The 26,881-nt window shown below is 45.9% G+C and overlaps 17 non-coding genes across 17 annotated transcripts; 10 read left to right on the forward strand and 7 right to left on the reverse strand.

Moving 5' to 3' along the window:
• Positions 1–4,110: 4,110 nt before the first annotated feature.
• trnag-ucc (transfer RNA glycine (anticodon UCC)) lies at positions 4,111–4,182 on the forward strand. The gene has a single exon. It is a non-coding gene; the product is annotated as a tRNA-Gly (tRNA).
• A 103-nt stretch (positions 4,183–4,285) lies between these two features.
• On the reverse strand, positions 4,286–4,357 carry trnad-guc (transfer RNA aspartic acid (anticodon GUC)). The gene has a single exon. It is a non-coding gene; the product is annotated as a tRNA-Asp (tRNA).
• A 2,699-nt stretch (positions 4,358–7,056) lies between these two features.
• trnag-ucc (transfer RNA glycine (anticodon UCC)) lies at positions 7,057–7,128 on the forward strand. The gene has a single exon. It is a non-coding gene; the product is annotated as a tRNA-Gly (tRNA).
• Positions 7,129–8,532: 1,404 nt separating this feature from the next.
• On the forward strand, positions 8,533–8,604 carry trnag-ucc (transfer RNA glycine (anticodon UCC)). Its single transcript has one exon. It is a non-coding gene; the product is annotated as a tRNA-Gly (tRNA).
• A 103-nt stretch (positions 8,605–8,707) lies between these two features.
• Positions 8,708–8,779, reverse strand: trnad-guc (transfer RNA aspartic acid (anticodon GUC)). The gene has a single exon. It is a non-coding gene; the product is annotated as a tRNA-Asp (tRNA).
• A 1,407-nt stretch (positions 8,780–10,186) lies between these two features.
• Positions 10,187–10,258, reverse strand: trnad-guc (transfer RNA aspartic acid (anticodon GUC)). The gene has a single exon. It is a non-coding gene; the product is annotated as a tRNA-Asp (tRNA).
• Positions 10,259–11,482: 1,224 nt separating this feature from the next.
• On the forward strand, positions 11,483–11,554 carry trnag-ucc (transfer RNA glycine (anticodon UCC)). The gene has a single exon. It is a non-coding gene; the product is annotated as a tRNA-Gly (tRNA).
• Positions 11,555–11,657: 103 nt separating this feature from the next.
• Positions 11,658–11,729, reverse strand: trnad-guc (transfer RNA aspartic acid (anticodon GUC)). Its single transcript has one exon. It is a non-coding gene; the product is annotated as a tRNA-Asp (tRNA).
• Positions 11,730–12,953: 1,224 nt separating this feature from the next.
• trnag-ucc (transfer RNA glycine (anticodon UCC)) lies at positions 12,954–13,025 on the forward strand. Its single transcript has one exon. It is a non-coding gene; the product is annotated as a tRNA-Gly (tRNA).
• A 1,399-nt stretch (positions 13,026–14,424) lies between these two features.
• Positions 14,425–14,496, forward strand: trnag-ucc (transfer RNA glycine (anticodon UCC)). The gene has a single exon. It is a non-coding gene; the product is annotated as a tRNA-Gly (tRNA).
• Positions 14,497–14,599: 103 nt separating this feature from the next.
• Positions 14,600–14,671, reverse strand: trnad-guc (transfer RNA aspartic acid (anticodon GUC)). Its single transcript has one exon. It is a non-coding gene; the product is annotated as a tRNA-Asp (tRNA).
• Positions 14,672–17,366: 2,695 nt separating this feature from the next.
• trnag-ucc (transfer RNA glycine (anticodon UCC)) lies at positions 17,367–17,438 on the forward strand. Its single transcript has one exon. It is a non-coding gene; the product is annotated as a tRNA-Gly (tRNA).
• A 1,403-nt stretch (positions 17,439–18,841) lies between these two features.
• On the forward strand, positions 18,842–18,913 carry trnag-ucc (transfer RNA glycine (anticodon UCC)). Its single transcript has one exon. It is a non-coding gene; the product is annotated as a tRNA-Gly (tRNA).
• A 102-nt stretch (positions 18,914–19,015) lies between these two features.
• trnad-guc (transfer RNA aspartic acid (anticodon GUC)) lies at positions 19,016–19,087 on the reverse strand. The gene has a single exon. It is a non-coding gene; the product is annotated as a tRNA-Asp (tRNA).
• A 1,229-nt stretch (positions 19,088–20,316) lies between these two features.
• Positions 20,317–20,388, forward strand: trnag-ucc (transfer RNA glycine (anticodon UCC)). The gene has a single exon. It is a non-coding gene; the product is annotated as a tRNA-Gly (tRNA).
• Positions 20,389–24,703: 4,315 nt separating this feature from the next.
• On the forward strand, positions 24,704–24,775 carry trnag-ucc (transfer RNA glycine (anticodon UCC)). The gene has a single exon. It is a non-coding gene; the product is annotated as a tRNA-Gly (tRNA).
• A 1,579-nt stretch (positions 24,776–26,354) lies between these two features.
• trnad-guc (transfer RNA aspartic acid (anticodon GUC)) lies at positions 26,355–26,426 on the reverse strand. The gene has a single exon. It is a non-coding gene; the product is annotated as a tRNA-Asp (tRNA).
• Positions 26,427–26,881: the final 455 nt, after the last annotated feature.

Consider the following 26,881-nt stretch of genomic DNA (forward strand, 5'->3'; position numbering starts at 1 on the left):
TAGAACACCACACCATCTGCCATAACTGCGTCCCTCGTTCAGCTCACACTGGACCCCTCAGAACGGCTGGTCTTCGTGTTGGACCATAGATGGACAGATCTGTTGAGAACTGCCTCTCTTGAACATCTCTTGGCAACGCAACATAGGAGCAAGGATCTTCTTAAACAGGTCGAAGGCTTGTTTTATTTTCTGTGTCTTCCACAAATTGTATTATTATTAATATTATTGTAGCTGTTGTTGTTTAGTCTACAATTTTAAATTATTTAATTGATTTCCATTTGTTAAATAAAACATCAGAAGTATTGGCCTTGTTTACACTGTACTTTAGTGTGTTAATTAATTGTATTGACTTGCTTTATTTTATCTTGCTCAGTTTTGTAAACACTAAATGTTAGTAACGGCTATTATTAAACTCCGTAAATAAATATTTTATTTAAAATACTCTTACCAGTCAAATGTTTTTCAACAGTAAGATTTTTAATGTTTTTTGAGAATTTCTTCTGCTCACCAAGCCTGCCTTTATTTTATCCAAAGTACAGCAAAAACTGTAGCATTTTAAATATTCTTACTATTTTAAATCAGCTGCTTTCTATTTCAATTCAATTCAATTCAAGTTTATTTGTATAGCGCTTTTTACAATACAAATTGTTACAAAGCAACTTTACAGAAAATTATGTTTCTACAATATTTAGTAGTAGCTTATAAGTGGTGACTGTCAGTTTGTGCACGTATGACAGGATTTGTAGAAAAATTCATACAAGACGTAGTCAGCCAGACGATGAACATTATTAATTTTATTAATAATTAATAATTATTATATGATGCAGTCACACATGTAGCAATATTTGTTAGTTCTGTTTGTTGATTCAGGGTCAGCATCATCTGAGGTCCTCTGAGGGTCAGCATCATCTCTTCTCAGGTGTTCTGGATCCAGACTGGAGCTTGTGTAAATCCTAGTTACCACGGGATGTAAATCCAGCAGAAACAGAGACACATATAGAGACATCATTAGCATAGCTGCTGTTCCAACAGAGTAAAATTAATTAGTTTAACCCAAGCTAAAGAATAAGAATGCACATTTGATCAGATACAACTACACTCACAATTTAAGAGATACATTATTCGAATGCTTGGCGAAAGAGATGTGTTTTTAATCTAGATTTAAACAGAGAGTGTGTCTGAACCCCGAACATTATCAGGAAGGCTATATATTTGACTATATACTGTAATTTATTTCTGTGATGCACAGCTGTATTTTCAGCATCATTCATCCAGTCTTCAGTGTCACATGATCTTCAGAAATCAGAATAATATGATGATTTACTGCTCAAGAAAAAATTATTATTATTATTATTACTGTTGTTGTTATGTTATGTTGAAAACAGCCGAGTACAATCTTTTCAGTTTCTTACATGAATAGAAAGTTCAGAAGAACAGCATTTATCTGATCAACATTTTTCATCTTTATCATCACTTTTAATCAATTTAAATCATCCTTGCTAAAAAAAAGGCATTAATTTCTGTCATTTCTTTCCCCCCAAAAGAATGGTACAATCTATATTGTTAAGAAAGCTTTTTATTTCAAATAAATGCAGATCTTTGGATCTTTCTATTTAAAGAATCCCTGGGGGGTTTAAAATATTGATAATAATAATAATAATAATATTTTTTCTTGATCAGTAAATCATTATTCTGATTTCTGAAGATCATGTGACACTGAAGACTGGAGAAATGATGCTGAAAATACAGCGGAGCATCACAGAAATAAAATACATTTTACTATATGTTCAAATAGAAAGCAGTTATTTTAACTAGTAAAAATATTTCAACAATATTATTGCTTTTACTGTATTTTGGACCAAATAAAGGCAGGCTTGGTGAGAATTAAAAATCTTACTGTTCAAAAACATTTAAGTGGTAGTGTAATATATTTTTTTTCTGTGTTCTCCACAACTTTAGATTTTATTATTGTTGTTGTTGTTGAATCTATATCTATATTTAAATATTTTCATGTATTTCAATTTGTTAATTAAAATACTATAAGTATGTGGCCTTGTTTGAACTGTATTGAACTGTGTGTTAAGTTTTATTGATTAAAAAATGTATACATTTTGTTGATTTTCTTTTAAATTGATATTACATTTTATTTACTTGCTCAGATATGTAAACACTGAATGTTAATAACTGTTACCATTAAACATACATAATTATTTAATATAAAACATATTTGTATTGTTTTTTCTGTTCTCCACATCTTTATTTTTATTATATCTGTTGCTGTTGTTTAATAACCTATGATTATTTTATGTATATTTATTTAATTATTATATATTTTTGTTATTTTTTCTTTTAATTTTTATAAGTATATTACTTTACTATAAATAAAATGAAAAACTTACTTTTTTGTGAGTTTTAGTTATATTTCATATATATGGGTTTTCTGTACAGTTATACACATATAAATAGACGTATCTTTATAAATAAAGGCCTGAAACATTATCAAAGTGTTCTTTTTAATTATTCACATTTTTCTATATTAAAAATAACTATTCCCTATTATAATGTATATGTTTCTTAAGATCTTTGCACATTTTGTACACCATACAAAAGAACAATTATTACAAGATTTATTTTTATCTTTGTTCACAAAGTTCATCTATTATATGTTAATCGTACTTAAAGTGTATCTAGATGAAAAAACGAATACCAACTCATTTTATGGTATTTGTGGCCGAGACGGGATTCGAACCTCTAATTCTGTGTATTTTTTTCGTCCCGCCTCCCTGGAATTTCCTTCGTTGCTATTGGCTAGTTAGCGCTCTACACCTATCCGCGACTGGCCCCCGCGTGACAGGCGGAGATACTGTCCACTATACTAACGAGGAGCTGTGCATGTTGCTGTTTCTCCCCCAACCGACGCTACTGCACCGACATAACTGAACAATGCATGGCTTTTTCTGACGCTGACACAGCCCTAGCACCGTCAAATTCCGGATGGACCCATCATTAGCTAAAGTGGCATTACATTTGGAACACTACCCGTTGCAGGGGTCATTGTTTGGACTCTTTTTTTTTTTTTTTTTTTAAATAGTGCTTTAAACAAAAAGGATTGTGTCAATGCAACTGAACAACATTAATTAGGAACACAGTGCGTCAATAAAGCAAAATGACAGTTAAAGGCATTTCGTCATTGAAATCGATGATGTCATCATTCAGCTAAGTTCAGTTTAAATAGTATCTGTGCAATAATTTTCAATCAAGTCAACGATATCGCTGTACATGAAGTGTCCCCAGCTATGCCTGCCAGAGGCGACAGAGGCAAGGAACCAAAACTCGATCGGTGAAAAAATGGAGAAAAAACCCGGTGAGAAACCAGGCTCAGTCGGGGAGACAGTTCTCCTCTGGTCAGAAGAAACCAGCAAATCAGCTCCAGGCTGCAGAAAAGTCAGACTGTGCAGAAGAATCATCTGTTTCCTGTGGTCTTGTCCTGGTGGTCGTCTAAGACAAGGTCTTTACAGGGGATCTGTATCTGGGGCTCATCTAGTTGTCCCGGTCTCCGCTGTGTTTCAGGGCCATAGAGGTCCTTTCTAGGTGTTGATCCACCATCTTGTCTGGATACTGACTGGATCCGGGTGACTGAAGCGGCCCACTGATCTGGATACAGAATGGATCTGGTGGCTACGGTGACCTCGGAATAAGGGATTTCTTTAAAAGACTCTTTTATTCATATAAGATTTTCTCCAACTTTTCAGATGGAGGCATGAGAAAGAGATTGCCTTGATTGGGCTTGTGGTTATTGGTGGACCGAGGACAGAGCTACAACAAAATGTAATAGCAGAATGAATTTGGCCGTCCGCCAACACGCTGCAGGAGGGCGTGCCACTGGTCATCGTCTGTATTTGCACTCTCTGCGTTTGCGCTGTCAGCACTTAGTGTTTATTTAGCTGGCATGGGAAGGCAGCACTTTCTTGTACGTGACGGGAAGCAAACTCTGGAAGGCTCTCTTTAGTGACGGGTCCAAACAAAGATCTCATCAGCTCCTCTAGCCCTATCGGTGACTCGTGCACTTCGAGCCTTCTTAACGACGGCGCAAGTGGCTGACTGCTGACTGCGTTGGTGGTATAGTGGTGAGCATAGCTGCCTTCCAAGCAGTTGACCCGGGTTCGATTCCCGGCCAACGCATGTCCTTTGGCTCGGGCTGATGTCGAAGCAGAACTCCTTCTGTGACCTGTGGCTCCTCCCAAAACTTTTGGATGGATCGTTCAGAAGCCGAAATGAGGTAGCTCTCCCCGTCGGGGAATCGAACCCCGGTCTTCCGCGTGACAGGCGGAGATACTGTCCACTATACTAACGAGGAGCTGTGCATGTTGCTGTTTCTCCCCCAACCGACGCTACTGCACCGACATAACTGAACAATGCATGGCTTTTTCTGACGCTGACACAGCCCTAGCACCGTCAAATTCCGGATGGACCCATCATTAGCTAAAGTGGCATTACATTTGGAACACTACCCGTTGCAGGGGTCATTGTTTGGACTCTTTTTTTTTTTTTTTTTTAAATAGTGCTTTAAACAAAAAGGATTGTGTTAATGCAACTGAACAACATTAATTAGGAACACAGTGCGTCAATAAAGCAAAATGACAGTTAAAGGCATTTCGTCATTGAAATCGATGATGTCATCATTCAGCTAAGTTCAGTTTAAATAGTATCTGTGCAATAATTTTCAATCAAGTCAACGATATCGCTGTACATGAAGTGTCCCCAGCTATGCCTGCCAGAGGCGACAGAGGCAAGGAACCAAAACTCGATCGGTGAAAAAATGGAGAAAAAACCCGGTGAGAAACCAGGCTCAGTCGGGGAGACAGTTCTCCTCTGGTCAGAAGAAACCAGCAAATCAGCTCCAGGCTGCAGAAAAGTCAGACTGTGCAGAAGAATCATCTGTTTCCTGTGGTCTTGTCCTGGTGGTCGTCTAAGACAAGGTCTTTACAGGGGATCTGTATCTGGGGCTCATCTAGTTGTCCCGGTCTCCGCTGTGTTTCAGGGCCATAGAGGTCCTTTCTAGGTGTTGATCCACCATCTTGTCTGGATACTGACTGGATCCGGGTGACTGAAGCGGCCCACTGATCTGGATACAGAATGGATCTGGTGGCTACGGTGACCTCGGAATAAGGGATTTCTTTAAAAGACTCTTTTATTCATATAAGATTTTCTCCAACTTTTCAGATGGAGGCATGAGAAAGAGATTGCCTTGATTGGGCTTGTGGTTATTGGTGGACCGAGGACAGAGCTACAACAAAATGCAATAGCAGAATCAATTTGGCCGTCCGCCAACACGCTGCAGGAGGGCGTGCCACTGGTCATCGTCTGTATTTGCACTCTCTGCGTTTGCGCTGTCAGCACTTAGTGTTTATTTAGCTGGCATGGGAAGGCAGCACTTTCTTGTACGTGACGGGAAGCAAACTCTGGAAGGCTCTCTTTAGTGACGGGTCCAAACAAAGATCTCATCAGCTCCTCTAGCCCTATCGGCGACTCGTGCACTTCGAGCCTTCTTAACGACGGCGCAAGTGGCTGACTGCTGACTGCGTTGGTGGTATAGTGGTGAGCATAGCTGCTGCCTTCCAAGCAGTTGACCCGGGTTCGATTCCCGGCCAACGCATGTCCTTTGGCTCGGGCTGATGTCGAAGCAGAACTCCTTCTGTGACCTGTGGCTCCTCCCAAAACTTTTGGATGGATCGTTCAGAAGCCGAAAAGAGGTAGCTCTCCCCGTCGGGGAATCGAACCCCAGTCTTCCGCGTGACAGGCGGAGATACTGTCCACTATACTAACGAGGAGCTGTGCATGTTGCTGTTTCTCCCCCAACCGACGCTACTGCACCGACATAACTGAACAATGCATGGCTTTTTCTGACGCTGACACAGCCCTAGCACCGTCAAATTCCGGATGGACCCATCATTAGCTAAAGTGGCATTACATTTGGAACACTACCCGTTGCAGGGGTCATTGTTTGGACTCTTTTTTTTTTTTTTTTTTTAAATAGTGCTTTAAACAAAAAGGATTGTGTCAATGCAACTGAACAACATTAATTAGGAACACAGTGCGTCAATAAAGCAAAATGACAGTTAAAGGCATTTCGTCATTGAAATCGATGATGTCATCATTCAGCTAAGTTCAGTTTAAATAGTATCTGTGCAATAATTTTCAATCAAGTCAACGATATCGCTGTACATGAAGTGTCCCCAGCTATGCCCGCCAGAGGCGACAGAGGCAAGGAACCAAAACTCGATCGGTGAAAAAATGGAGAAAAAACCCGGTGAGAAACCAGGCTCAGTCGGGGAGACAGTTCTCCTCTGGTCAGAAGAAACCAGCAAATCAGCTCCAGGCTGCAGAAAAGTCAGACTGTGCAGAAGAATCATCTGTTTCCTGTGGTCTTGTCCTGGTGGTCGTCTAAGACAAGGTCTTTACAGGGGATCTGTATCTGGGGCTCATCTAGTTGTCCCGGTCTCCGCTGTGTTTCAGGGCCATAGAGGTCCTTTCTAGGTGTTGATCCACCATCTTGTCTGGATACTGACTGGATCCGGGTGACTGAAGCGGCCCACTGATCTGGATACAGAATGGATCTGGTGGCTACGGTGACCTCGGAATAAGGGATTTCTTTGAAAGACTCTTTTATTCATATAAGATTTTCTCCAACTTTTCAGATGGAGGCATGAGAAAGAGATTGCCTTGATTGGGCTTGTGGTTATTGGTGGACCGAGGACAGAGCTACAACAAAATGCAATAGCAGAATCAATTTGGCCGTCCGCCAACACGCTGCAGGAGGGCGTGCCACTGGTCATCGTCTGTATTTGCACTCTCTGCGTTTGCGCTGTCAGCACTTAGTGTTTATTTAGCTGGCATGGGAAGGCAGCACTTTCTTGTACGTGACGGGAAGCAAACTCTGGAAGGCTCTCTTTAGTGACGGGTCCAAACAAAGATCTCATCAGCTCCTCTAGCCCTATCGGCGACTCGTGCACTTCGAGCCTTCTTAACGACGGCGCAAGTGGCTGACTGCTGACTGCGTTGGTGGTATAGTGGTGAGCATAGCTGCCTTCCAAGCAGTTGACCCGGGTTCGATTCCCGGCCAACGCATGTCCTTTGGCTCGGGCTGATGTCGAAGCAGACCTCCTTCTGTGACCTGTGGCTCCTCCCAAAACTTTTGGATGGATCGTTCAGAAACCGAAAAGAGGTAGCTCTCCCCGTCGGGGAATCGAACCCCGGTCTTCCGCGTGACAGGTGGAGATACTGTCCACTATACTAACGAGGAGCTGTGCATGTTGCTGTTTCTCCCCCAACCGACGCTACTGCACCGACATAACTGAACAATGCATGGCTTTTTCTGACGCTGACACAGCCCTAGCACCGTCAAATTCCGGATGGACCCATCATTAGCTAAAGTGGCATTACATTTGGAACACTACCCGTTGCAGGGGTCATTGTTTGGACTCTTTTTTTTTTTTTTTTTTTTTTTAAATAGTGCTTTAAACAAAAAGGATTGGGTCAATGCAACTGAACAACATTAATTAGGAACACAGTGCGTCAATAAAGCAAAATGACAGTTAAAGGCATTTCGTCATTGAAATCGATGATGTCATCATTCAGCTAAGTTCAGTTTAAATAGTATCTGTGCAATAATTTTCAATCAAGTCAACGATATCGCTGTACATGAAGTGTCCCCAGCTATGCCTGCCAGAGGCGACAGAGGCAAGGAACCAAAACTCGATCGGTGAAAAAATGGAGAAAAAACCCGGTGAGAAACCAGGCTCAGTCGGGGAGACATTTCTCCTCTGGTCAGAAGAAACCAGCAAATCAGCTCCAGGCTGCAGAAAAGTCAGACTGTGCAGAAGAATCATCTGTTTCCTGTGGTCTTGTCCTGGTGGTCGTCTAAGACAAGGTCTTTACAGGGGATCTGTATCTGGGGCTCATCTAGTTGTCCCGGTCTCCGCTGTGTTTCAGGGCCATAGAGGTCCTTTCTAGGTGTTGATTCACCATCTTGTCTGGATACTGACTGGATCCGGGTGACTGAAGCGGCCCACTGATCTGGATACAGAATGGATCTGGTGGCTACGGTGACCTCGGAATAAGGGATTTCTTTAAAAGACTCTTTTATTCATATAAGATTTTCTCCAACTTTTCAGATGGAGGCATGAGAAAGAGATTGCCTTGATTGGGCTTGTGGTTATTGGTGGACCGAGGACAGAGCTACAACAAAATGCAATAGCAGAATCAATTTGGCCGTCCGCCAACACGCTGCAGGAGGGCGTGCCACTGGTCATCGTCTGTATTTGCACTCTCTGCGTTTGCGCTGTCAGCACTTAGTGTTTATTTAGCTGGCATGGGAAGGCAGCACTTTCTTGTACGTGACGGGAAGCAAACTCTGGAAGGCTCTCTTTAGTGACGGGTCCAAACAAAGATCTCATCAGCTCCTCTAGCCCTATCGGCGACTCGTGCACTTCGAGCCTTCTTAACGACGGCGCAAGTGGCTGACTGCTGACTGCGTTGGTGGTATAGTGGTGAGCATAGCTGCCTTCCAAGCAGTTGACCCGGGTTCGATTCCCGGCCAACGCATGTCCTTTGGCTCGGGCTGATGTCGAAGCAGACCTCCTTCTGTGACCTGTGGCTCCTCCCAAAACTTTTGGATGGATCGTTCAGAAGCCGAAAAGAGGTAGCTCTCCCCGTCGGGGAATCGAACCCCGGTCTTCCGCGTGACAGGCGGAGATACTGTCCACTATACTAACGAGGAGCTGTGCATGTTGCTGTTTCTCCCCCAACCGACGCTACTGCACCGACATAACTGAACAATGCATGGCTTTTTCTGACGCTGACACAGCCCTAGCACCGTCAAATTCCGGATGGACCCATCATTAGCTAAAGTGGCATTACATTTGGAACACTACCCGTTGCAGGGGTCATTATTTGGACTCCTTTTTTTTTTTTTTTTTTTTTTTTAAATAGTGCTTTAAACAAAAAGGATTGTGTCAATGCAACTGAACAACATTAATTAGGAACACAGTGCGTCAATAAAGCAAAATGACAGTTAAAGGCATTTCGTCATTGAAATCGATGATGTCATCATTCAGCTAAGTTCAGTTTAAATAGTATCTGTGCAATAATTTTCAATCAAGTCAACGATATCGCTGTACATGAAGTGTCCCCAGCTATGCCTGCCAGAGGCGACAGAGGCAAGGAACCAAAACTCGATCGGTGAAAAAAATGGAGAAAAAACCCGGTGAGAAACCAGGCTCAGTCGGGGAGACAGTTCTCCTCTGGTCAGAAGAAACCAGCAAATCAGCTCCAGGCTGCAGAAAAGTCAGACTGTGCAGAAGAATCATCTGTTTCCTGTGGTCTTGTCCTGGTGGTCGTCTAAGACAAGGTCTTTACAGGGGATCTGTATCTGGGGCTCATCTAGTTGTCCCGGTCTCCGCTGTGTTTCAGGGCCATAGAGGTCCTTTCTAGGTGTTGATCCACCATCTTGTCTGGATACTGACTGGATCCGGGTGACTGAAGCGGCCCACTGATCTGGATACAGAATGGATCTGGTGGCTACGGTGACCTCGGAATAAGGGATTTCTTTAAAAGACTCTTTTATTCATATAAGATTTTCTCCAACTTTTCAGATGGAGGCATGAGAAAGAGATTGCCTTGATTGGGCTTGTGGTTATTGGTGGACCGAGGACAGAGCTACAACAAAATGCAATAGCAGAATCAATTTGGCCGTCCGCCAACACGCTGCAGGAGGGCGTGCCACTGGTCATCGTCTGTATTTGCACTCTCTGCGTTTGCGCTGTCAGCACTTAGTGTTTATTTAGCTGGCATGGGAAGGCAGCACTTTCTTGTACGTGACGGGAAGCAAACTCTGGAAGGCTCTCTTTAGTGACGGGTCCAAACAAAGATCTCATCAGCTCCTCTAGCCCTATCGGCGACTCGTGCACTTCGAGCCTTCTTAACGACGGCGCAAGTGGCTGACTGCTGACTGCGATGGTGGTATAGTGGTGAGCATAGCTGCCTTCCAAGCAGTTGACCCGGGTTCGATTCCCGGCCAACGCATGTCCTTTGGCTCGGGCTGATGTCGAAGCAGAACTCCTTCTGTGACCTGTGGCTCCTCCCAAAACTTTTGGATGGATCGTTCAGAAGCCGAAAAGAGGTAGCTCTCCCCGTCGGGGAATCGAACCCCGGTCTTCCGCGTGACAGGCGGAGATACTGTCCACTATACTAACGAGGAGCTGTGCATGTTGCTGTTTCTCCCCCAACCGACGCTACTGCACCGACATAACTGAACAATGCATGGCTTTTTCTGACGCTGACACAGCCCTAGCACCGTCAAATTCCGGATGGACCCATCATTAGCTAAAGTGGCATTACATTTGGAACACTACCCGTTGCAGGGGTCATTGTTTGGACTCTTTTTTTTTTTTTTTTTTAAATAGTGCTTTAAACAAAAAGGATTGTGTCAATGCAACTGAACAACATTAATTAGGAACACAGTGCGTCAATAAAGCAAAATGACAGTTAAAGGCATTTCGTCATTGAAATCGATGATGTCATCATTCAGCTAAGTTCAGTTTAAATAGTATCTGTGCAATAATTTTCAATCAAGTCAACGATATCGCTGTACATGAAGTGTCCCCAGCTATGCCTGCCAGAGGCGACAGAGGCAAGGAACCAAAACTCGATCGGTGAAAAAATGGAGAAAAAACCCGGTGAGAAACCAGGCTCAGTCGGGGAGACAGTTCTCCTCTGGTCAGAAGAAACCAGCAAATCAGCTCCAGGCTGCAGAAAAGTCAGACTGTGCAGAAGAATCATCTGTTTCCTGTGGTCTTGTCCTGGTGGTCGTCTAAGACAAGGTCTTTACAGGGGATCTGTATCTGGGGCTCATCTAGTTGTCCCGGTCTCCGCTGTGTTTCAGGGCCATAGAGGTCCTTTCTAGGTGTTGATCCACCATCTTGTCTGGATACTGACTGGATCCGGGTGACTGAAGCGGCCCACTGATCTGGATACAGAATGGATCTGGTGGCTACGGTGACCTCGGAATAAGGGATTTCTTTAAAAGACTCTTTTATTCATATAAGATTTTCTCCAACTTTTCAGATGGAGGCATGAGAAAGAGATTGCCTTGATTGGGCTTGTGGTTATTGGTGGACCGAGGACAGAGCTACAACAAAATGCAATAGCAGAATCAATTTGGCCGTCCGCCAACACGCTGCAGGAGGGCGTGCCACTGGTCATCGTCTGTATTTGCACTCTCTGCGTTTGCGCTGTCAGCACTTAGTGTTTATTTAGCTGGCATGGGAAGGCAGCACTTTCTTGTACGTGACGGGAAGCAAACTCTGGAAGGCTCTCTTTAGTGACGGGTCCAAACAAAGATCTCATCAGCTCCTCTAGCCCTATCGGCGACTCGTGCACTTCGAGCCTTCTTAACGACGGCGCAAGTGGCTGACTGCTGACTGCGTTGGTGGTATAGTGGTGAGCATAGCTGCCTTCCAAGCAGTTGACCCGGGTTCGATTCCCGGCCAACGCATGTCCTTTGGCTCGGGCTGATGTCGAAGCAGAACTCCTTCTGTGACCTGTGGCTCCTCCCAAAACTTTTGGATGGATCGTTCAGAAGCCGAAAAGAGGTAGCTCTCCCCGTCGGGGAATCGAACCCCGGTCTTCCGCGTGACAGGCGGAGATACTGTCCACTATACTAACGAGGAGCTGTGCATGTTGCTGTTTCTCCCCCAACCGACGCTACTGCACCGACATAACTGAACAATGCATGGCTTTTTCTGACGCTGACACAGCCCTAGCACCGTCAAATTCCGGATGGACCCATCATTAGCTAAAGTGGCATTACATTTGGAACACTACCCGTTGCAGGGGTCATTGTTTGGACTCTTTTTTTTTTTTTTTTTTAAATAGTGCTTTAAACAAAAAGGATTGTGTCAATGCAACTGAACAACATTAATTAGGAACACAGTGTGTCAATAAAGCAAAATGACAGTTAAAGGCATTTCGTCATTGAAATCGATGATGTCATCATTCAGCTAAGTTCAGTTTAAATAGTATCTGTGCAATAATTTTCAATCAAGTCAACGATATCGCTGTACATGAAGTGTCCCCAGCTATGCCTGCCAGAGGCGACAGAGGCAAGGAACCAAAACTCGATCGGTGAAAAAATGGAGAAAAAACCCGGTGAGAAACCAGGCTCAGTCGGGGAGACAGTTCTCCTCTGGTCAGAAGAAACCAGCAAATCAGCTCCAGGCTGCAGAAAAGTCAGACTGTGCAGAAGAATCATCTGTTTCCTGTGGTCTTGTCCTGGTGGTCGTCTAAGACAAGGTCTTTACAGGGGATCTGTATCTGGGGCTCATCTAGTTGTCCCGGTCTCCGCTGTGTTTCAGGGCCATAGAGGTCCTTTCTAGGTGTTGATCCACCATCTTGTCTGGATACTGACTGGATCCGGGTGACTGAAGCGGCCCACTGATCTGGATACAGAATGGATCTGGTGGCTACGGTGACCTCGGAATAAGGGATTTCTTTAAAAGACTCTTTTATTCATATAAGATTTTCTCCAACTTTTCAGATGGAGGCATGAGAAAGAGATTGCCTTGATTGGGCTTGTGGTTATTGGTGGACCGAGGACAGAGCTACAACAAAATGCAATAGCAGAATCAATTTGGCCGTCCGCCAACACGCTGCAGGAGGGCGTGCCACTGGTCATCGTCTGTATTTGCACTCTCTGCGTTTGCGCTGTCAGCACTTAGTGTTTATTTAGCTGGCATGGGAAGGCAGCACTTTCTTGTACGTGACGGGAAGCAAACTCTGGAAGGCTCTCTTTAGTGACGGGTCCAAACAAAGATCTCATCAGCTCCTCTAGCCCTATTGGCGACTCGTGCACTTCGAGCCTTCTTAACGACGGCGCAAGTGGCTGACTGCTGACTGCGTTGGTGGTATAGTGGTGAGCATAGCTGCCTTCCAAGCAGTTGACCCGGGTTCGATTCCCGGCCAACGCATGTCCTTTGGCTCGGGCTGATGTCGAAGCAGAACTCCTTCTGTGACCTGTGGCTCCTCCCAAAACTTTTGGATGGATCGTTCAGAAGCCGAAAAGAGGTAGCTCTCCCCGTCGGGGAATCGAACCCCGGTCTTACACGTGACAGGCGGAGATACTGTCCACTATACTAACGAGGAGCTGTGCATGTTGCTGTTTCTCCCCCAACCGACGCTACTGCACCGACATAACTGAACAATGCATGGCTTTTTCTGACGCTGACACAGCCCTAGCACCGTCAAATTCCGGATGGACCCATCATTAGCTAAAGTGGCATTACATTTGGAACACTACCCGTTGCAGGGGTCATTGTTTGGACTCTTTTTTTTTTTTTTTTTTAAATAGTGCTTTAAACAAAAAGGATTGTGTCAATGCAACTGAACAACATTAATTAGGAACACAGTGCGTCAATAAAGCAAAATGACAGTTAAAGGCATTTCGTCATTGAAATCGATGATGTCATCATTCAGCTAAGTTCAGTTTAAATAGTATCTGTGCAATAATTTTCAATCAAGTCAACGATATCGCTGTACATGAAGTGTCCCCAGCTATGCCTGCCAGAGGCGACAGAGGCAAGGAACCAAAACTCGATCGGTGAAAAAATGGAGAAAAAACCCGGTGAGAAACCAGGCTCAGTCGGGGAGACAGTTCTCCTCTGGTCAGAAGAAACCAGCAAATCAGCTCCAGGCTGCAGAAAAGTCAGACTGTGCAGAAGAATCATCTGTTTCCTGTGGTCTTGTCCTGGTGGTCGTCTAAGACAAGGTCTTTACAGGGGATCTGTATCTGGGGCTCATCTAGTTGTCCCGGTCTCCGCTGTGTTTCAGGGCCATAGAGGTCCTTTCTAGGTGTTGATCCACCATCTTGTCTGGATACTGACTGGATCCGGGTGACTGAAGCGGCCCACTGATCTGGATACAGAATGGATCTGGTGGCTACGGTGACCTCGGAATAAGGGATTTCTTTAAAAGACTCTTTTATTCATATAAGATTTTCTCCAACTTTTCAGATGGAGGCATGAGAAAGAGATTGCCTTGATTGGGCTTGTGGTTATTGGTGGACCGAGGACAGAGCTACAACAAAATGCAATAGCAGAATCAATTTGGCCGTCCGCCAACACGCTGCAGGAGGGCGTGCCACTGGTCATCGTCTGTATTTGCACTCTCTGCGTTTGCGCTGTCAGCACTTAGTGTTTATTTAGCTGGCATGGGAAGGCAGCACTTTCTTGTACGTGACGGGAAGCAAACTCTGGAAGGCTCTCTTTAGTGACGGGTCCAAACAAAGATCTCATCAGCTCCTCTAGCCCTATCGGCGACTCGTGCACTTCGAGCCTTCTTAACGACGGCGCAAGTGGCTGACTGCTGACTGCGTTGGTGGTATAGTGGTGAGCATAGCTGCCTTCCAAGCAGTTGACCCGGGTTCGATTCCCGGCCAACGCATGTCCTTTGGCTCGGGCTGATGTCGAAGCAGAACTCCTTCTGTGACCTGTGGCTCCTCCCAAAACTTTTGGATGGATCGTTCAGAAGCCGAAAAGAGGTAGCTCTCCCCGTCGGGGAATCGAACCCCGGTCTTCCGCGTGACAGGCGGAGATACTGTCCACTATACTAACGAGGAGCTGTGCATGTTGCTGTTTCTCCCCCAACCGACGCTACTGCACCGACATAACTGAACAATGCATGGCTTTTTCTGACGCTGACACAGCCCTAGCACCGTCAAATTCCGGATGGACCCATCATTAGCTAAAGTGGCATTACATTTGGAACACTACCCGTTGCAGGGGTCATTGTTTGGACTCTTTTTTTTTTTTTTTTTTAAATAGTGCTTTAAACAAAAAGGATTGTGTCAATGCAACTGAACAACATTAATTAGGAACACAGTGCGTCAATAAAGCAAAATGACAGTTAAAGGCATTTCGTCATTGAAATCGATGATGTCATCATTCAGCTAAGTTCAGTTTAAATAGTATCTGTGCAATAATTTTCAATCAAGTCAACGATATCGCTGTACATGAAGTGTCCCCAGCTATGCCTGCCAGAGGCGACAGAGGCAAGGAACCAAAACTCGATCGGTGAAAAAATGGAGAAAAAACCCGGTGAGAAACCAGGCTCAGTCGGGGAGACAGTTCTCCTCTGGTCAGAAGAAACCAGCAAATCAGCTCCAGGCTGCAGAAAAGTCAGACTGTGCAGAAGAATCATCTGTTTCCTGTGGTCTTGTCCTGGTGGTCGTCTAAGACAAGGTCTTTACAGGGGATCTGTATCTGGGGCTCATCTAGTTGTCCCGGTCTCCGCTGTGTTTCAGGGCCATAGAGGTCCTTTCTAGGTGTTGATCCACCATCTTGTCTGGATACTGACTGGATCCGGGTGACTGAAGCGGCCCACTGATCTGGATACAGAATGGATCTGGTGGCTACGGTGACCTCGGAATAAGGGATTTCTTTAAAAGACTCTTTTATTCATATAAGATTTTCTCCAACTTTTCAGATGGAGGCATGAGAAAGAGATTGCCTTGATTGGGCTTGTGGTTATTGGTGGACCGAGGACAGAGCTACAACAAAATGCAATAGCAGAATCAATTTGGCCGTCCGCCAACACGCTGCAGGAGGGCGTGCCACTGGTCATCGTCTGTATTTGCACTCTCTGCGTTTGCGCTGTCAGCACTTAGTGTTTATTTAGCTGGCATGGGAAGGCAGCACTTTCTTGTACGTGACGGGAAGCAAACTCTGGAAGGCTCTCTTTAGTGACGGGTCCAAACAAAGATCTCATCAGCTCCTCTAGCCCTATCGGCGACTCGTGCACTTCGAGCCTTCTTAACGACGGCACAAGTGGCTGACTGCTGACTGCGTTGGTGGTATAGTGGTGAGCATAGCTGCCTTCCAAGCAGTTGACCTGGGTTCGATTCCCGGCCAACGCATGTCCTTTGGCTCGGGCTGATGTCGAAAAAGAACTCCTTCTGTGACCTGTGGCTCCTCCCAAAACTTTTGGATGGATCGTTCAGAAGCCGAAAAGAGGTAGCTCTCCCCGTCGGGGAATCGAACCCCGGTCTTCCGCGTGACAGGCGTAGATACTGTCCACTATACTAACGAGGAGCTGTGCATGTTGCTGTTTCTCCCCCAACCGACGCTACTGCACCGACATAACTGAACAATGCATGGCTTTTTCTGACGCTGACACAGCCCTAGCACCGTCAAATTCCGGATGGACCCATCATTAGCTAAAGTGGCATTACATTTGGAACACTACCCGTTGCAGGGGTCATTGTTTGGACTCTTTTTTTTTTTTTTTTTTAAATAGTGCTTTAAACAAAAAGGATTGTGTCAATGCAACTGAACAACATTAATTAGGAACACAGTGCGTCAATAAAGCAAAATGACAGTTAAAGGCATTTCGTCATTGAAATCGATGATGTCATCATTCAGCTAAGTTCAGTTTAAATAGTATCTGTGCAATAATTTTCAATCAAGTCAACGATATCGCTGTACATGAAGTGTCCCCAGCTATGCCTGCCAGAGGCGACAGAGGCAAGGAACCAAAACTCGATCGGTGAAAAAATGGAGAAAAAACCCGGTGAGAAACCAGGCTCAGTCGGGGAGACAGTTCTCCTCTGGTCAGAAGAAACCAGCAAATCAGCTCCAGGCTGCAGAAAAGTCAGACTGTGCAGAAGAATCATCTGTTTCCTGTGGTCTTGTCCTGGTGGTCGTCTAAGACAAGGTCTTTACAGGGGATCTGTATCTGGGGCTCATCTAGTTGTCCCGGTCTCCGCTGTGTTTCAGGGCCATAGAGGTCCTTTCTAGGTGTTGATCCACCATCTTGTCTGGATACTGACTGGATCCGGGTGACTGAAGCGGCCCACTGATCTGGATACAGAATGGATCTGGTGGCTACGGTGACCTCGGAATAAGGGATTTCTTTAAAAGACTCTTTTATTCATATAAGATTTTCTCCAACTTTTCAGATGGAGGCATGAGAAAGAGATTGCCTTGATTGGGCTTGTGGTTATTGGTGGACCGAGGACAGAGCTACAACAAAATGCAATAGCAGAATCAATTTGGCCGTCCGCCAACACGCTGCAGGAGGGCGTGCCACTGGTCATCGTCTATATTTGCACTCTCTGCGTTTGCGCTGTCAGCACTTAGTGTTTATTTAGCTGGCATGGTAAGGCAGCACTTTCTTGTACGTGACGGGAAGCAAACTCTGGAAGGCTCTCTTTAGTGACGGGTCCAAACAAAGATCTCATCAGCTCCTCTAGCCCTATCGGCGACTCGTGCACTTCGAGCCTTCTTAACGACGGCGCAAGTGGCTGACTGCTGACTGCGTTGGTGGTATAGTGGTGAGCATAGCTGCCTTCCAAGCAGTTGACCCGGGTTCGATTCCCGGCCAACGCATGTCCTTTGGCTCGGGCTGATGTCGAAGCAGACCTCCTTCTGTGACCTGTGGCTCCTCCCAAAACTTTTGGATGGATCGTTCAGAAGCCGAAAAGAGGTAGTTCTCCCCGCCGGGGAATCGAACCCCGGTCTTCCGCGTGACAGGCGGAGATACTGTCCACTATACTAACGAGGAGCTGTGCATGTTGCTGTTTCTCCCCCAACCGACGCTACTGCACCGACATAACTGAACAATGCATGGCTTTTTCTGACGCTGACACAGCCCTAGCACCGTCAAATTCCGGATGGACCCATCATTAGCTAAAGTGGCATTACATTTGGAACACTACCCGTTGCAGGGGTCATTGTTTGGACTCTTTTTTTTTTTTTTTTTTTTTTAAATAGTGCTTTAAACAAAAAGGATTGTGTCAATGCAACTGAACAACATTAATTAGGAACACAGTGCGTCAATAAAGCAAAATGACAGTTAAAGGCATTTCGTCATTGAAATCGATGATGTCATCATTCAGCTAAGTTCAGTTTAAATAGTATCTGTGCAATAATTTTCAATCAAGTCAACGATATCGCTGTACATGAAGTGTCCCCAGCTATGCCTGCCAGAGGCGACAGAGGCAAGGAACCAAAACTCGATCGGTGAAAAAATGGAGAAAAAACCCGGTGAGAAACCAGGCTCAGTCGGGGAGACAGTTCTCCTCTGGTCAGAAGAAACCAGCAAATCAGCTCCAGGCTGCAGAAAAGTTCGACTGTGCAGAAGAATCATCTGTTTCCTGTGGTCTTGTCCTGGTGGTCGTCTAAGACAAGGTCTTTACAGGGGATCTGTATCTGGGGCTCATCTAGTTGTCCCGGTCTCCGCTGTGTTTCAGGGCCATAGAGGTCCTTTCTAGGTGTTGATCCACCATCTTGTCTGGATACTGACTGGATCCGGGTGACTGAAGCGGCCCACTGATCTGGATACAGAATGGATCTGGTGGCTACGGTGACCTCGGAATAAGGGATTTCTTTAAAAGACTCTTTTATTCATATAAGATTTTCTCCAACTTTTCAGATGGAGGCATGAGAAAGAGATTGCCTTGATTGGGCTTGTGGTTATTGGTGGACCGAGGACAGAGCTACAACAAAATGCAATAGCAGAATCAATTTGGCCGTCCGCCAACACGCTGCAGGAGGGCGTGCCACTGGTCATCGTCTGTATTTGCACTCTCTGCGTTTGCGCTGTCAGCACTTAGTGTTTATTTAGCTGGCATGGGAAGGCAGCACTTTCTTGTACGTGACGGGAAGCAAACTCTGGAAGGCTCTCTTTAGTGACGGGTCCAAACAAAGATCTCATCAGCTCCTCTAGCCCTATCGGCGACTCGTGCACTTCGAGCCTTCTTAACGACGGCGCAAGTGGCTGACTGCTGACTGCGTTGGTGGTATAGTGGTGAGCATAGCTGCCTTCCAAGCAGTTGTCCCGGGTTCGATTCCCGGCCAACGCATGTCCTTTGGCTCGGCTGATGTCGAAGCAGACCTCCTTCTGTGACCTGTGGCTCCTCCCAAAACTTTTGGATGGATCGTTCAGAAGCCGAAAAGAGGTAGCTCTCCCCGTCGGGGAATCGAACCCCGGTCTTCCGCGTGACAGGCGGAGATACTGTCCACTATACTAACGAGGAGCTGTGCATGTTGCTGTTTCTCCCCCAACCGACGCTACTGCACCGACATAACTGAACAATGCATGGCTTTTTCTGACGCTGACACAGCCCTAGCACCGTCAAATTCCGGATGGACCCATCATTAGCTAAAGTGGCATTACATTTGGAACACTACCCGTTGCAGGGGTCATTGTTTGGACTCTTTTTTTTTTTTTTTTTTTTTTTAAATAGTGCTTTAAACAAAAAGGATTGTGTCAATGCAACTGAACAACATTAATTAGGAACACAGTGCGTCAATAAAGCAAAATGACAGTTAAAGGCATTTCGTCATTGAAATCGATGATGTCATCATTCAGCTAAGTTCAGTTTAAATAGTATCTGTGCAATAATTTTCAATCAAGTCAACGATATCGCTGTACATGAAGTGTCCCCAGCTATGCCTGCCAGAGGCGACAGAGGCAAGGAACCAAAACTCGATCGGTGAAAAAATGGAGAAAAAACCCGGTGAGAAACCAGGCTCAGTCGGGGAGACAGTTCTCCTCTGGTCAGAAGAAACCAGCAAATCAGCTCCAGGCTGCAGAAAAGTTCGACTGTGCAGAAGAATCATCTGTTTCCTGTGGTCTTGTCCTGGTGGTCGTCTAAGACAAGGTCTTTACAGGGGATCTGTATCTGGGGCTCATCTAGTTGTCCCGGTCTCCGCTGTGTTTCAGGGCCATAGAGGTCCTTTCTAGGTGTTGATCCACCATCTTGTCTGGATACTGACTGGATCCGGGTGACTGAAGCGGCCCACTGATCTGGATACAGAATGGATCTGGTGGCTACGGTGACCTCGGAATAAGGGATTTCTTTAAAAGACTCTTTTATTCATATAAGATTTTCTCCAACTTTTCAGATGGAGGCATGAGAAGGAGATTGCCTTGATTGGGCTTGTGGTTATTGGTGGACCGAGGACAGAGCTACAACAAAATGCAATAGCAGAATCAATTTGGCCGTCCGCCAACACGCTGCAGGAGGGCGTGCCACTGGTCATCGTCTGTATTTGCACTCTCTGCGTTTGCGCTGTCAGCACTTAGTGTTTATTTAGCTGGCATGGGAAGGCAGCACTTTCTTGTACGTGACGGGAAGCAAACTCTGGAAGGCTCTCTTTAGTGACGGGTCCAAACAAAGATCTCATCAGCTCCTCTAGCCCTATCGGCGACTCATGCACTTCGAGCCTTCTTAACGACGGCGCAAGTGGCTGAATGCTGACTGCGTTGGTGGTATAGTGGTGAGCATAGCTGCCTTCCAAGCAGTTGACCCGGGTTCGATTCCCGGCCAACGCATGTCCTTTGGCTCGGGCTGATGTTGAAGCAGAACTCCTTCTGTGACCTGTGGCTCCTCCCAAAACTTTTGGATGGATCGTTCAGAAGCCGAAAAGAGGTAGCTCTCCCCGTCGGGGAATCGAACCCCGGTCTTCCCCGTGACAGGCGGAGATACTGTCCAATATACTAACGAGAAACTGTGCATGTTGCTGTTTCTCCCCCAACCGACGCTACTGCACCGACATAACTGAACAATGCATGGCTTTTTCTGACGCTGACACAGCCCTAGCACCGTCAAATTCCGGATGGACCCATCATTAGCTAAAGTGGCATTACATTTGGAACACTACCCGTTGCAGGGGTCATTGTTTGGACTCTTTTTTTTTTTTTTTTTTTTTTTAAATAGTGCTTTAAACAAAAAGGATTGTGTCAATGCAACTGAACAACATTAATTAGGAACACAGTGCGTCAATAAAGCAAAATGACAGTTAAAGGCATTTCGTCATTGAAATCGATGATGTCATCATTCAGCTAAGTTCAGTTTAAATAGTATCTGTGCAATAATTTTCAATCAAGTCAACGATATCGCTGTACATGAAGTGTCCCCAGCTATGCCTGCCAGAGGCGACAGAGGCAAGGAACCAAAACTCGATCGGTGAAAAAATGGAGAAAAAACCCGGTGAGAAACCAGGCTCAGTCGGGGAGACAGTTCTCCTCTGGTCAGAAGAAACCAGCAAATCGGCTCCAGGCTGCAGAAAAGTCAGACTGTGCAGAAGAATCATCTGTTTCCTGTGGTCTTGTCCTGGTGGTCGTCTAAGACAAGGTCTTTACAGGGGATCTGTATCTGGGGCTCATCTAGTTGTCCCGGTCTCCGCTGTGTTTCAGGGCCATAGAGGTCCTATCTAGGTGTTGATCCACCATCTTGTCTGGATACTGACTGGATCCGGGTGACTGAAGCGGCCCACTGATCTGGATACAGAATGGATCTGGTGGCTACGGTGACCTCGGAATAAGGGATTTCTTTAAAAGACTCTTTTATTCATATAAGATTTTCTCCAACTTTTCAGATGGATGCATGAGAAAGAGATTGCCTTGATTGGGCTTGTGGTTATTGGTGGACCGAGGACAGAGCTACAACAAAATGCAATAGCAGAATCAATTTGGCCGTCCGCCAACACGCTGCAGGAGGGCGTGCCACTGGTCATCGTCTGTATTTGCACTCTCTGCGTTTGCGCTGTCAGCACTTAGTGTTTATTTAGCTGGCATGGGAAGGCAGCACTTTCTTGTACGTGACGGGAAGCAAACTCTGGAAGGCTCTCTTTAGTGACGGGTCCAAACAAAGATCTCATCAGCTCCTCTAGCCCTATCGGCGACTCGTGCACTTCGAGCCTTCTTAACGACGGCGCAAGTGGCTGACTGCGTTGGTGGTATAGTGGTGAGCATAGTTGACCCGGGTTCGATTCCCGGCCAACGCATGTCCTTTGGCTCGGGCTGATGTCGAAGCAGAACTCCTTCTGTGACCTGTGGCTCCTCCCAAAACTTTTGGATGGATCGTTCAGAAGCCGAAAAGAGGTAGCTCTCCCTGTCGGGGAATCGAACCCCGGTCTTCCGCGTGACAGGCGGAGATACTGTCCACTATACTAACGAGGAGCTGTGCATGTTGCTGTTTCTCCCCCAACCGACGCTACTGCACCGACATAACTGAACAATGCATGGCTTTTTCTGACGCTGACACAGCCCTAGCACCGTCAAATTCCGGATGGACCCATCATTAGCTAAAGTGGCATTACATTTGGAACACTACCCGTTGCAGGGGTCATTGTTTGGACTCTTTTTTTTTTTTTTTTTTTTTTTTAAATAGTGCTTTAAACAAAAAGGATTGTGTCAATGCAACTGAACAACATTCATTAGGAACACAGTGCGTCAATAAAGCAAAATGACAGTTAAAGGCATTTCGTCATTGAAATCGATGATGTCATCATTCAGCTAAGTTCAGTTTAAATAGTATCTGTGCAATAATTTTCAATCAAGTCAATGATATCGCTGTACATGAAGTGTCCCCAGCTATGCCTGCCAGAGGCGACAGAGGCAAGGAACCAAAACTCGATCGGTGAAAAAATGGAGAAAAAACCCGGTGAGAAACCAGGCTCAGTCGGGGAGACAGTTCTCCTCTGGTCAGAAGAAACCAGCAAATCAGCTCCAGGCTGCAGAAAAGTCAGACTGTGCAGAAGAATCATCTGTTTCCTGTGGTCTTGTCCTGGTGGTCGTCTAAGACAAGGTCTTTACAGGGGATCTGTATCTGGGGCTCATCTAGTTGTCCCGGTCTCCGCTGTGTTTCAGGGCCATAGAGGTCCTTTCTAGGTGTTGATCCACCATCTTGTCTGGATACTGACTGGATCCGGGTGACTGAAGCGGCCCACTGATCTGGATACAGAATGGATCTGGTGGCTACGGTGACCTCGGAATAAGGGATTTCTTTAAAAGACTCTTTTATTCATATAAGATTTTCTCCAACTTTTCAGATGGAGGCATGAGAAAGAGATTGCCTTGATTGGGCTTGTGGTTATTGGTGGACCGAGGACAGAGCTACAACAAAATGCAATAGCAGAATCAATTTGGCCGTCCGCCAACACGCTGCAGGAGGGCGTGCCACTGGTCATCGTCTGTATTTGCACTCTCTGCGTTTGCGCTGTCAGCACTTAGTGTTTATTTAGCTGGCATGGGAAGGCAGCACTTTCTTGTACGTGACGGGAAGCAAACTCTGGAAGGCTCTCTTTAGTGACGGGTCCAAACAAAGATCTCATCAGCTCCTCTAGCCCTATCGGCGACTCGTGCACTTCGAGCCTTCTTAACGACGGCGCAAGTGGCTGACTGCGTTGGTGGTATAGTGGTGAGCATAGTTGACCCGGGTTCGATTCCCGGCCAACGCATGTCCTTTGGCTCGGGCTGATGTCGAAGCAGAACTCCTTCTGTGACCTGTGGCTCCTCCCAAAACTTTTGGATGGATCGTTCAGAAGCCGAAAAGAGGTAGCTCTCCCCGTCGGGGAATCGAACCCCAGTCTTCCGCGTGACAGGCGGAGATACTGTCCACTATACTAACGAGGAGCTGTGCATGTTGCTGTTTCTCCCCCAACCGACGCTACTGCACCGACATAACTGAACAATGCATGGCTTTTTCTGACGCTGACACAGCCCTAGCACCGTCAAATTCCGGATGGACCCATCATTAGCTAAAGTGGCATTACATTTGGAACACTACCCGTTGCAGGGGTCATTGTTTGGACTCTTTTTTTTTTTTTTTTTTTTTTTTTAAATAGTGCTTTAAACAAAAAGGATTGTGTCAATGCAACTGAACAACATTAATTAGGAACACAGTGCGTCAATAAAGCAAAATGACAGTTAAAGGCATTTCGTCATTGAAATCGATGATGTCATCATTCAGCTAAGTTCAGTTTAAATAGTATCTGTGCAATAATTTTCAATCAAGTCAACGATATCGCTGTACATGAAGTGTCCCCAGCTATGCCTGCCAGAGGCGACAGAGGCAAGGAACCAAAACTCGATCGGTGAAAAAATGGAGAAAAAACCCGGTGAGAAACCAGGCTCAGTCGGGGAGACAGTTCTCCTCTGGTCAGAAGAAACCAGCAAATCAGCTCCAGGCTGCAGAAAAGTCAGACTGTGCAGAAGAATCATCTGTTTCCTGTGGTCTTGTCCTGGTGGTCGTCTAAGACAAGGTCTTTACAGGGGATCTGTATCTGGGGCTCATCTAGTTGTCCCGGTCTCCGCTGTGTTTCAGGGCCATAGAGGTCCTTTCTAGGTGTTGATCCACCATCTTGTCTGGATACTGACTGGATCCGGGTGACTGAAGCGGCCCACTGATCTGGATACAGAATGGATCTGGTGGCTACGGTGACCTCGGAATAAGGGATTTCTTTAAAAGACTCTTTTATTCATATAAGATTTTCTCCAACTTTTCAGATGGAGGCATGAGAAAGAGATTGCCTTGATTGGGCTTGTGGTTATTGGTGGACCGAGGACAGAGCTACAACAAAATGCAATAGCAGAATCAATTTGGCCGTCCGCCAACACGCTGCAGGAGGGCGTGCCACTGGTCATCGTCTGTATTTGCACTCTCTGCGTTTGCGCTGTCAGCACTTAGTGTTTATTTAGCTGGCATGGGAAGGCAGCACTTTCTTGTACGTGACGGGAAGCAAACTCTGGAAGGCTCTCTTTAGTGACGGGTCCAAACAAAGATCTCATCAGCTCCTCTAGCCCTATCGGCGACTCGTGCACTTCGAGCCTTCTTAACGACGGCGCAAGTGGCTGACTGCTGACTGCGTTGGTGGTATAGTGGTGAGCATAGCTGCCTTCCAAGCAGTTGACCCGGGTTCGATTCCCGGCCAACGCATGTCCTTTGGCTCGGGCTGATGTCGAAGCAGAACTCCTTCTGTGACCTGTGGCTCCTCCTAAAACTTTTGGATGGATCGTTCAGAAGCCGAAAAGAGCTAGCTCTCCCCGTCGGGGAATCGAACCCCGGTCTTCCACGTGACAGGCGGAGATACTGTCCACTATACTAACGAGGAGCTGCGCATGTTGCTGTTTCTCCCCCAACCGACGCTACTGCACCGACATAACTGAACAATGCATGGCTTTTTCTGACGCTGACACAGCCCTAGCACCGTCAAATTCCGGATGGACCCATCATTAGCTTAAGTGGCATTACATGTGGAACACTACCCGTTGCAGGGGTCATTGTTTGGACTCTTTTTTTTTTTTTTTTTTTTTTTAAATTGCGCTTTAAACAAAAATGATTGTGTCAATGCAACTGAACAACATTAATTAGGAACACAGTGCGTCAATAAAGCAAAATGACAGTTAAAGGCATTTCGTCATTGAAATCGATGATGTCATCATTCAGGTAAGTTCAGTTTAAATAGTATCTGTGCAATAATTTTCAATCAAGTCAACGATATCGCTGTACATGAAGTGTCCCCAGCTATGCCTGCCAGAGGCGACAGAGGCAAGGAACCAAAACTCGATCGGTGAAAAAATGGAGAAAAAACCCGGTGAGAAACCAGGCTCAGTCGGGGAGACAGTTCTCCTCTGGTCAGAAGAAACCAGCAAATCAGCTCCAGGCTGCAGAAAAGTCAGACTGTGCAGAAGAATCATCTGTTTCCTGTGGTCTTGTCCTGGTGGTCGTCTAAGACAAGGTCTTTACAGGGGATCTGTATCTGGGGCTCATCTAGTTGTCCCGGTCTCCGCTGTGTTTCAGGGCCATAGAGGTCCTTTCTAGGTGTTGATCCACCATCTTGTCTGGATACTGACTGGATCCGGGTGACTGAAGCGGCCCACTGATCTGGATACAGAATGGATCTGGTGGCTACGGTGACCTCGGAATAAGGGATTTCTTTAAAAGACTCTTTTATTCATATAAGATTTTCTCCAACTTTTCAGATTGAGGCATGAGAAAGAGATTGCCTTGATTGGGCTTGTGGTTATTGGTGGACCGAGGACAGAGCTACAACAAAATGCAATAGCAGAATCAATTTGGCCGTCCGCCAACACGCTGCAGGAGGGCGTGCCACTGGTCATCGTCTGTATTTGCACTCTCTTCGTTTGCGCTGTCAGCACTTAGTGTTTATTTAGCTGGCATGGGAAGGCAGCACTTTCTTGTACGTGACGGGAAGCAAACTCTGGAAGGCTCTCTTTAGTGACGGGTCCAAACAAAGATCTCATCAGCTCCTCTAGCCCTATCGGCGACTCGTGCACTTCGAGCCTTCTTAACGACGGCGCAAGTGGCTGACTGCTGACTGCGTTGGTGGTATAGTGGTGAGCATAGCTGCCTTCCAAGCAGTTGACCTGGGTTCGATTCCCGGCCAACGCATGTCCTTTGGCTCGGGCTGATGTCGAAGCAGAACTCCTTCTGTGACCTGTGGCTCCTCCCAAAACTTTTGGATGGATCGTTCAGAAGCCAAAAAGAGGTAGCTCTCCCCGTCGGGGAATCGAACCCCGGACTTCCGCGTGACAGGCGGAGATACTGTCCACTATACTAACGAGGAGCTGTGCATGTTGCTGTTTCTCCCCCAACCGACGCTACTGCACCGACATAACTGAACAATGCATGGCTTTTTCTGACGCTGACACAGCCCTAGCACCGTCAAATTCCGGATGGACCCATCATTAGCTAAAGTGGCATTACATTTGGAACACTACCCGTTGCAGGGGTCATTGTTTGGACTCTTTTTTTTTTTTTTTTTTAAATAGTGCTTTAAACAAAAAGGATTGTGTCAATGCAACTGAACAACATTAATTAGGAACACAGTGCGTCAATAAAGCAAAATGACAGTTAAAGGCATTTCGTCATTGAAATCAATGATGTCATCATTCAGGTAAGTTCAGTTTAAATAGTATCTGTGCAATAATTTTCAATCAAGTCAACGATATCGCTGTACATGAAGTGTCCCCAGCTATGCCTGCCAGAGGCGACAGAGGCAAGGAACCAAAACTCGATCGG

The sequence above is a fragment of the Carassius carassius genome, chromosome 8, assembly GCF_963082965.1.
Source record: "Carassius carassius chromosome 8, fCarCar2.1, whole genome shotgun sequence".
Taxonomy (NCBI): domain Eukaryota; kingdom Metazoa; phylum Chordata; class Actinopteri; order Cypriniformes; family Cyprinidae; genus Carassius; species Carassius carassius.